Source organism: Humulus lupulus, chromosome 6, assembly GCF_963169125.1.
Source record: "Humulus lupulus chromosome 6, drHumLupu1.1, whole genome shotgun sequence".
NCBI lineage: Eukaryota > Viridiplantae > Streptophyta > Magnoliopsida > Rosales > Cannabaceae > Humulus > Humulus lupulus.
In genome coordinates this window covers 21734232-21744483 of record NC_084798.1, presented here as the reverse complement: position 1 = coordinate 21744483, position 10252 = coordinate 21734232, and positions in this window count along the sequence as shown.

Here is a 10252-nt window from a genome sequence, read left to right as displayed (position 1 = left end):
CCACTGGGGAATCGTTTTCACAAGACAAACCATAAAAAGGGTGTTTTTGGATGTGACAGAGAGAGACACACACCACTCGCTCCTCTCTTTCAATTATATTATATATATATATATATATATATATTATATATTCTCTCAAATCTACATTCCCTTCGCTGATGTATCTGCACGCTTATCTTAATTCAATAGTTAATATTTAAATAATTATTGATAAGTAGTAATTATTAAGAGTGCTCTCATATATATACTAGTCAATGGCTCGTGCTTAAGCACGAGCAATCCATTAACATCATACTCTTTCTCTAGCGTTTTGTTCCTTACTAAAAGACTAAAAGTGATTTAGAAAGAAATGAGTAAAGAAATATATTTTTGTTCTGAATTTTTGTATGCGAAGAAAATAAATAATAATATAAACAAATAATTCATAACTAATAATTTGTTTCTCTTGGGCTTGGAAAATGAATTGATTGTGTTTCTTATTGAATTTAAGATTTTATCATTATTATTATTATTATTATTATGTATTTTGTCACTTTTATGATTCTCTGATAATTTTTCTTTGTTTAATAAATTAATATTTTGTGATAAGATAACTTGGTTGTAAACTAATATTTTTCTAAATATTTAATTAAAGTATTTACAACTTCACAAATAGTTTATTAATTTGGAAGAAATAAAATGTCTCATTCTCCCATTATAAAAATAATAATGACTACTTTGCATATTAGTAAATTATAGATAAACAGTTGTTGACGGTGAGAACTCGTCAACGAAGTTAAGTTGGAAAAATTATCAAATCAAGATCACTGATCGGAAAACTGTAAAAACTTGAACAATAACTCAAGAACAATGATAGAACAGTAATGGAGAATTCAGTCTTTCATTCACACTCAAACCTTTGCTACAGTCAAATTTCCAATCCCCTTTCAGGTGGTTTTAGAGTTCATTTTATAGTAGGCTCTAATGGCCTTAGGTACATAGTGGTCCAGGGGACCAAGTGGTACATACGTACTGTGTCAGGGGAGTGGCTCCAGAGGTTGTGGTCGTACACCCCGTACAGGAGCAGGTGTCAGGAGGATGTCTCCACTACTTGTCTGTATCCATGTCTGATGCGTGGTGGCAGGCGTAGTGGCGCAGGAGGTAGTGGTGTCGGCTCTGACCTATGGCCGTAGACGTACGGACCATAACTCCTATCCTTGCATACCCACTCGTGGCATTCCCACTACTTGTCTGGTAGGGGTACTATATCCGTACTCTGACTTCTTTAGGTTTGTAGGCACATTCCATATTCATGCATGTACCTTGCCCCTTGTGAGTATTCTCACCTCCAAGGCCATGGGCACGGGACCGTGGGCGAGGCCATGGGCGTGGCCTAGGCATCTCGCGAGGCCACTTGGGAGGCGCGGCCTAGGCGTCTCGCGAGGCCACTTGGGTGGCGTGACCTAGGCATCTCGCGAGGCCACTTGGGAGGTGTGGCCTAGGCATCTCGCGAGGCCCTTTAGGTGGCGTGGCCTAGGCATCTCGCGAGGCCACTTTGGTGGCGTGGCCGAGACCTTCTCGCGAGGCCACTTGGGAGGTGTGGCCTAGGCATCTCGCGAGGCCCTTTGGGTGGCGTGGCCTAGGCATCTCGCGAGGCCACTTTGGTGGCTTGGCCGAGACCTTCTCGCGAGGCCACTTTGGAGGTGTGGCCTAGGCATCTCGCGAGGCCACTTTGGTGGCGGGGGTTGGCGAGGCCATGTCGCCTCGTGCCTAAGCATCCGAGCGGGGCCGTGCGAGGCCATGACATCTTAGCACCCACACCTTGTAAACCGCGTGTTTTCCCTTGATGAGATTTTGAGCATCAACAACAGTTATTCTTAAAAACTTCAATCAGGTGTAAAGGAAAACTTAAACGAGGAGATTCAGTAGAAAAGAAAATTAACACATAGTTTGTTTTTTTTTAAAAAAAAACTAATTATATACATTGAAAAACTTCATAATAATATATTGGAAAGGAAACATCAAGTAAATTATCAAAAGAAAACTAATACACTTATCACATTGATTTAGTATGTAAATAATATATTTCAAATTAATTTAGATATATGTCACATATCAATGTGTAAACTCTTTAGCTAAAATATTAAGCATAATTAGTGAAAATATATATATTTTTTAAATATATTTTATTTGATAATTTTACAAAGTTAATATGCATACAATAACATACATATCCAACAAAAGTCAATACACATAGTTTTAATAATATAAAAGTAATTAAATTAAAAGAAAAAGAAAACAATAACAGATAAAAAAAATGAATGATCACATTTGCCTAAAAAAATAATCATAAAATACTATTTCTTCTTTATTATTTTAAAAATAATTCTATAAAGTTGTAATATATTTGTTTATAATTTATATGAAACTTTTTTTCTTGTACAAATAGTATTTCTTTAACAGAATTATGTTTGATGGATTTTTTTTATAATTTTGCTAGATATTATAATATGATATTTTAAAAATATAAAATATGATAATAAATAATTAAATAATATATATCATATTATAATGTTAATTTTTTTTTAAATTATGACATAAAGAGTATAAATTTTATTAACTAAATTTAAGAAGTAAATATTATAAAAAAATAATATGACATTTTAAAAATATAAAATATGATATTAAATAATTAAATAATATATATCATATTATAATGTTAATATATTTTTTTTTAAATTATGACATAAAGAGAAAAAATTTTATATACTTAATTTAAAAAAAATAATAATAAAAAATAGAAATATCTGAATAAATTTTATTGAGTAATTAATTTAAGAAAAAACAAAATTATACAATAATAGTATAAAAAAAATTACATAATAGAAGATTGTTCTACATAAGAAAAAAAAACTTGACAAAACAAGAAAAGGTAAGAAAAACATATAACAAGCAAATAATTTTAATAATAAATGATAAGTATCCAATTTTTATTTATTTAGACAAAACAATGTAATACACATAGTGTCTATATGTAAAACACCTGTGATGATTTAGGGATTAAAGAAAAAGAAAAAAATTAAAAAGCACATTAGGAAAAACACAAAATAAGAATTGTTAACTATTGTAATGCACGTTTGTTTAGTTTTAAAATTGTAAACAATAGCTATAATTTTAATAAAAAAAATGTTAACTATTTTTTTAAAATAAAATATATATAATAGAAGGGTTTATACATTTTTAGATCCTGTGTTTTGACTCATTATCTGTTTGGATCCTGTGTTTTGAAAAATTATTTTTTGGACCCTGTATTTTGTAAAATGGTTCAAATAGGCCTCTAAACCTGATGTTGATAAACAAAAATTGAGTACAGCAGCACAGTTTTTAGGCAGAATGACTATATTATTGTTCTGAGTTGTTATTTTCATGAATTATTTGTGATTTTAATTCAAAAAACTTTGATCAAAATCGAGTTTAGGGGTCTATTTGAACTATTTTAGAAAATACATTGTCTAAAAAGTAATTTATCAAAATACAGGGTCCAAACAGGTAATGAGACAAAACACAGGGTCTAAAAATGTATAAACCCATAATAGAATGAATTATAGTTCTATAGTATATATAAATATTTATATTAATAATCTCTACATATATGACATCTAAACACAACGTTGACATGTATATATATTTATATGGTTATATGACATTTATATAAAATACAATAATATTTAAAAATAAATTAATAATATAAATAAAATAAGAATAGAAAAAATCATAGTGTAGACAATAGTATACATGCATCAACTACTATTTTTAGATTCTAATATATCTCACAATATCTTTTGGTGAATTTGACGAAGAAAAAGAGTTTCAATCAATTCATAAAAAACAAATTATCACACAAATTTATAAGATAAAAAATGTTATGTATACATTTATTATTTTTAAATAAATATGATTTAATTATTTAAATTATCATAAAATATCTTTAAAATATTATATTTTAATTAATTAATTAATTTTTATTTAAGTTTATGTTTGTTCTAGTTATTTAATTTGCCCATGACAACAAAATATTATATATTATATGTTTAATATAATATTAAGTTTAAGTTTAACTAAATTTTATTTAAGTTACTTGTAAATCCTATAATTTGCATTTTTATAAAAATATCTTTTTCTTAAAAGATAAATTGGTTGATTTAATTGTTTCCCTTTATTATAAATTTCAGAATTGCTTGGTTTCCCTTATTACAATTTTCGGAAATCCACTTTCCCTTTTTGTGAAATTATGGACAATAATTTACTTCCTTATTTAGCCTATATTGTCTCATTTTGTTTATAAAGGGAAAAAAAAAAATATTGCAAATATTCGGTATTTACCCAAAGTTGTTTTTGGAAAATTTGCTTATATATTTTTCGTGCAGGTCAAGGATTGTAATCAGGAAACTGGTTCTTAATGTCATTAATTATTGTTTCCTTTTTGAGCTTGTTTTGATCCGACACAGGTCTGAGCTGTCCCCACCGATATCGCATCTGTCGGATCAGCATTTTCTAAATAAGGCAACTCTTCGACAATCAAGAATAACTTCTATGATTCTTGCCTTTATTAGAATAATTTTTTCTCAGCCTTTGTGAGCACGAAAAAAGACTCTATAAATTGGGCTCTAAAGGCAGTGAGAAAAGTGAACTCTTTGTTGCATTATTCGTGAGCTTTATTGTAATATTTGTGAGAGTTCCTCTTTGTATTCAAGATCATAAGTATTCACGTGATCTTGTAGAATTATGTGTGTTTAGTTTTTAGTAGGGGTGGCAATTTGGGTCACGACACGATGACACGACACGACACGACACGATTAAGGTAAACACAAACACGGCACGTTTAATAATCGTGTCGTTTTCGTGTTTGAGTTTTTGACACGTTTAATAATCGTGTCGTGTTCGTGTTTACCTTAATCGTGTCGTGTCATAATCGTGTTGACCCGTTTAATAATCGTGTCATGTCATAATCGTGTCAGACACACGATAACACGAATCATTTACATAGGTTTTATGATTTTTTTCATATATTTATGATTAATCGTGTCATAATCGTGTTGTCGTGTTGACCCTTCTAATAATCGTGTCGTGTTCGTGTTCGTATTTTTGACACGTTTAATAATCGTGTCGTGTTCGTGTTTACCTAATCGTGTTATCGTGTCATAATCGTGTCGACACGAATCTGACACGTTTACACGAATTGCCAGCCCTAGTTTTTAGTGGTGAATTTATACCATATTCATGAGTGAATATACATTGTAATTTGAACATAACATTTATAGTCTTCGGGAGAAGATTTTTTACAAGCCTTGCATCGGGAGGATGCAAGCACTCGCTGACCATTGAAGGGAGTTCAAGTGGTTGAGCGTTTCAATCAAGATCAGATTAGTGAAGAGAAGTACAACAAGTTGCGGCAAATCTCAAGAGGGAATCTTGTTTTGTTTAAGTCAATGTTTTTGTACTTGTGATTCTTTATTAATTGGTTTGATTCTCTGGGCGTGACCCCAAGGAGTAGGTTATCCGAAAGGGTTTTTGAATCTTGTAAAAATTCGTTGTGTTCTTTATTGTTTTGCACTGTCTTTTTTATTGTGTTCAGTTTCTATCGTGACAAGTTTGGTTTCTGTCCCGACAGAACTGTAATCTGTGTAAACAGTTAATTACCATTCTGCACTTTAATTAATTTACTTGGTTTAATTAATTTGGTAATTACTAAAAACGGAATTTCATTACTAAATATATAATTTTATTATTTTTAAATAATTATTATTGTAAAATATCTCAAAATTATTCTATTTTAATTAGTTTAATTATTTATTTTTACAATCTACTATGAAATATAAGACTATCCTGTTAAATATAATAATATTTCATTCAAGTTATCGAAAAATATAAAAAAAACTATTAAAACAAAAAAATTTCATTATGAATTAGATGGATTTGTATAGTCCACTTTGGCCTTTAGTGTGTGCAATTGAAAGTTCCATTATCATGTAACCAAATTCACTCTTTTTTTTTTTTTTTGTTAGGGGCAATTTTTCTTTTGGTATGTACTTGATAGAGAGAGAGATCTTGTAAACGAGTTTTAGTCATGACATACCATTTACTTTTAAAATTTAGTTGATACTCGAGATTTTTTAGAATTTAAGGTGTTTGGTTTGTAAGTTGGATGAAATATTGGCAAAGTGATGAACTAGTTAAAAGTAGCCTGAGATAATATGAATGTGAAAAAGTGGTCATTAATAAAAATAAATAAAGCTTTGACACATAATTTGAGGTGTTAAGAAATAGGATTTTGAAGATTATAGTCCTTTTGCTAAAAGCAGGTATAATATAATTTGAAGATTCGTACTCTAGTGGTAGCAGGCATTTTGAAATGACATAAAGTCTAATATGAGCAAAGGAAGCATGAACACGATGCGCAGTCGTGGGTCGTATCGGACGTAGATGTCAAGGACGGAAGCATGACATTACACTATACAACAAGCAAAAAAAATGTGGCGTGTAAGCACGAACCAAATTAAATTCCATAATTTTATATTAATAAATATTTATTTGTGAATTATATAAAATTAAAATATAACTTTGAGTATTTATACTCCTATTAAAATAATTGTAAAATATAATATTAAAATTATATTAATTTGTTTTAACTTCTGTGAATTATAAATTTGAGTATTTATTAGTATATATTCAATCTTAATGATTAATAGTAATATGGGCTCGATGCCACACGAATGAATTGTAACTTTGGGTCGCCTTAGGCCTACCTTTCTCAAATGTGGTACGAGTCAAGCCGGCCTAGCAGTTCTCTTTCAAAGGCACAAAAATGTGGGTTTGTCGACCAATATTTACAACTCTAGTAGCACTTAGTCACTATTAGAGTGTCTCATATATTGTGAGGAGACATCCATTTTGATTTAGTAATTACTCATTTTCTATTTTCTTAAAAGTGATCAATAGAGATGAGAGAAGAAATTAAGTGAGAAAATGAGTATTATATTGTATTGCTCTTAAATGAGTCACTGTACAGAGTAGCACATATATACAAGCTAGCCAATAAGTTATTCTAACCGTTAAAGGGAAAAACTAACTAATGGGATCAATACATATATACAATTAGAGTCACAGAATACAATTAATTACAATGGCTTAACATCCCCCCTCAAGTGCAGCGTCCTTGGGAGAACAGTGAGCTTGGAATATAGAGAGAAAAAACGTTGGGGAGCTAAAGGTTTTGTTAAAGCATCTACAAGTTGGTCGGCAAAGGGTGTATGGCGAATGAATAACAACTTGTTCGTCACTTTCTCGCGAACAAATTGATAGTCCAATTCCACATGTTTAGTCAGGGAGTGAAAAACGGGGTTAGAGCTCAAGTATGTAGCACCAATGTTGTAGAGGGCAGTTTATAGTGCAAATCCTGGAGCAAAGAAGTCAGCCACAATATTCATATTCAATCCTTGAGTGGGAAACCACATGCTGCTTGCTAGAGGACCAGGAAATGAGATTGACCCCTAGAAAAATACAAAAAGCACTTGTACTCCGGCGATCATCAGGACACAATGCCCAGTCGGCATCCGCATAGCATAAGAGAGTAGAATCCTCAGATGGTTGATAAAACAACCCACAATCAACAGTACTTGAAAAATAACGAAGGATTCGTTTCACAGCGAGCCTATGAGTGTCGGTGGGAGAATGCATGAATTGGCAAGCTTTGTTGACACTAAAGGCAATATCTGGACGGGTTAAGGTGCAATACTAGAGAGCACCAATAATATAGCGATATTGAGTCCCATCAACAAGGAGAACACCTGAATGAAGGGAAAGAGATTGTGCAGTAGACATAGGGGTGGCCATAGGCTTAGAGTCTGTCATAGCTGTTAGGAAAATATGTATTGCATCAATGGAAAAGGTAAGAAAATATTACAACTCTATGCAAAATATTACAATAGACAAGGATTGATTAAATAAATTGTTACAACTCTATAACTGAAAAATCCAAATAAAAGGAGAAGGAGATGTAAGATGATAGAAATAGAAAGTACAACTCTATTACAAAAGATACAAGTAAACTAGAAGTGTTTGAACAAATGAAATAAAAGGATTACAATTTTTAAACAAAAGAACAAGTAAATAGAATAAGAAGAAAAGAAGAAAGAGCAATAGAAGAAAATAAGAACAATAGCCAAAACAATAAACTCTCACTCACACAACCAAAGTGAAGAGTGTTGGGGATCACCAACTTGAACAATGTTTGAAACCTTTGTCCAAAAGCTTATTTCCCCCTAACTCAAGCACTAAGGGATCTCTCACAGATTATAGGAAATGCTTTCTGGAATAATCAAGCCTCAAGGTGTTTCTAACCAAGTGCTCTAGTGGATAGAAAAGTTGTGTCTTACAAGTGAGCATTAGGCTCCTATTTATAGAGTTTAGAGACACCTTTTGAATTTCAAATTCCACCAACCCCCATGGCTGTTACCAATGATTAATTGGGTGTTTTATGGAATTAAAATAGAGATTTGGGAGTTACTTGGCTGTTGGAATCATTCAAAATTGGATAAAAACCGAAATTGTATGAAGCTGTCAGCCACTAGGGCCGCGGCGCTTGTTCCAGTCGTCGCGGCCCTCAGTCAGGTTCAGCAACAAATTTTTCAGTTTTTTCCAAAACGTTCCAAATTATTCCCACTTGATTTTGTAACTTCCATACACAATATGGGAGTTAAAATCACATCTCTATCAGTCATTTCTCATATGGCTTTAAGAAATTCATCTCAATATTGTGTAACAACAAATCTACACAATAATGGGTAATATTTAGGAGTTACAAATTTGTGATGAATTTGTAACACCAAATATGTTACATGTTTGGATATTTCACATATATCCAAATAATGTAACTCTCTATTATATGTTACAATATGTGACACTCTATGTCACATTTATTTAATCTAAAACATTATATTATAAAATAATATAATATTACATTATATTATAAAATAATATAACATTCCCCCACTAGATTAAATAGTCATCTATTGTAACACTTACTTAATCAATCATTATATTTAAAAATATAACATATCCCCCACTTGATTAAATAAAAACTCTCTCTTATAGGAGTCATTGCATTGATGCATAAAGTAAAATGTTTTTCAACTTGAACTTTACTATAGTGTAATTATCACAAAATTTGTCGAAAATTTGGTTGCACTAGGCATTGAACCATCTTTTCATGATGACAAATCGGTGATAATACACACACCTTTTCGATGTTCACTTGAGACCTCTATGTCTCGCTTTGCACCGTTGATGGCCATGTGCACTTTCTATTCATGGACGTTCTTGAGAATACTCCCAATTCTCATGAGAGGCGGTACCACCCCTAGGTCCATATAGGTAGAATTCTTACAGTATTTTGTTACCAAAAATACTTGTCTTTACAAGACTGAATTCTATTAAAAAACATTTCGGTTTTAACCCTCCACTTGGTAACACACAAGTACTCAATATCTCAGATGGGACTTGTTTTGAGTACAACTAATATTCACTTGATTGACTTGTTGTTACCTATTGAATCTAACACTAGTTGAATAACTAGTGTTAAGATAGGTTACTATCAATCGCGAATCTCTTTAGGGAGTTTAAGTCCCATCCCTCGAGATGATGCGGCCACTAAATCCCTCGTTAATGGCTTAGTGAAAGGATCCGCCAGATTTTCACTTGTTCTCACATAGGATATTGAGATGACTCCTCTTTGAATCAATTCTCTTACATATCCATGTCTAGACTTCCCATTATACACTCTGTTGTATGCTCTATCCAATGTCACTTGGCTATCACAATGTATCGATATAGTAGATACATTCTCTTTGATTAGGGGAATCTCTATCAACAGATCCCTTAACCATTCGGCCTCTTTGACGGTAGCAGCTAGAGCTATGAACTCTACTTCCATAGTGGAATGAGATATACAGGTTTGTTTCTTGGAACCCCAAGAAATTGCACCTCCACCAAGTGTAAATACCCAACCAGTTGTGGACAAGTTGTCCCCTAGATTGGATATCCAACTTGCATCTATATATCCTTCTAATATCGAAGGAAATTTGGAGTAGTGAAGGCTTAGTCCTTTGGTTTTCTTGAGATAACCTAGGACTCTTCCAATTGCCTTCTAGTGATCCACACTGGGATTACTTGTAAACCTACTAAGTTTACTTACCGCAAATGCTATATCAGGTAT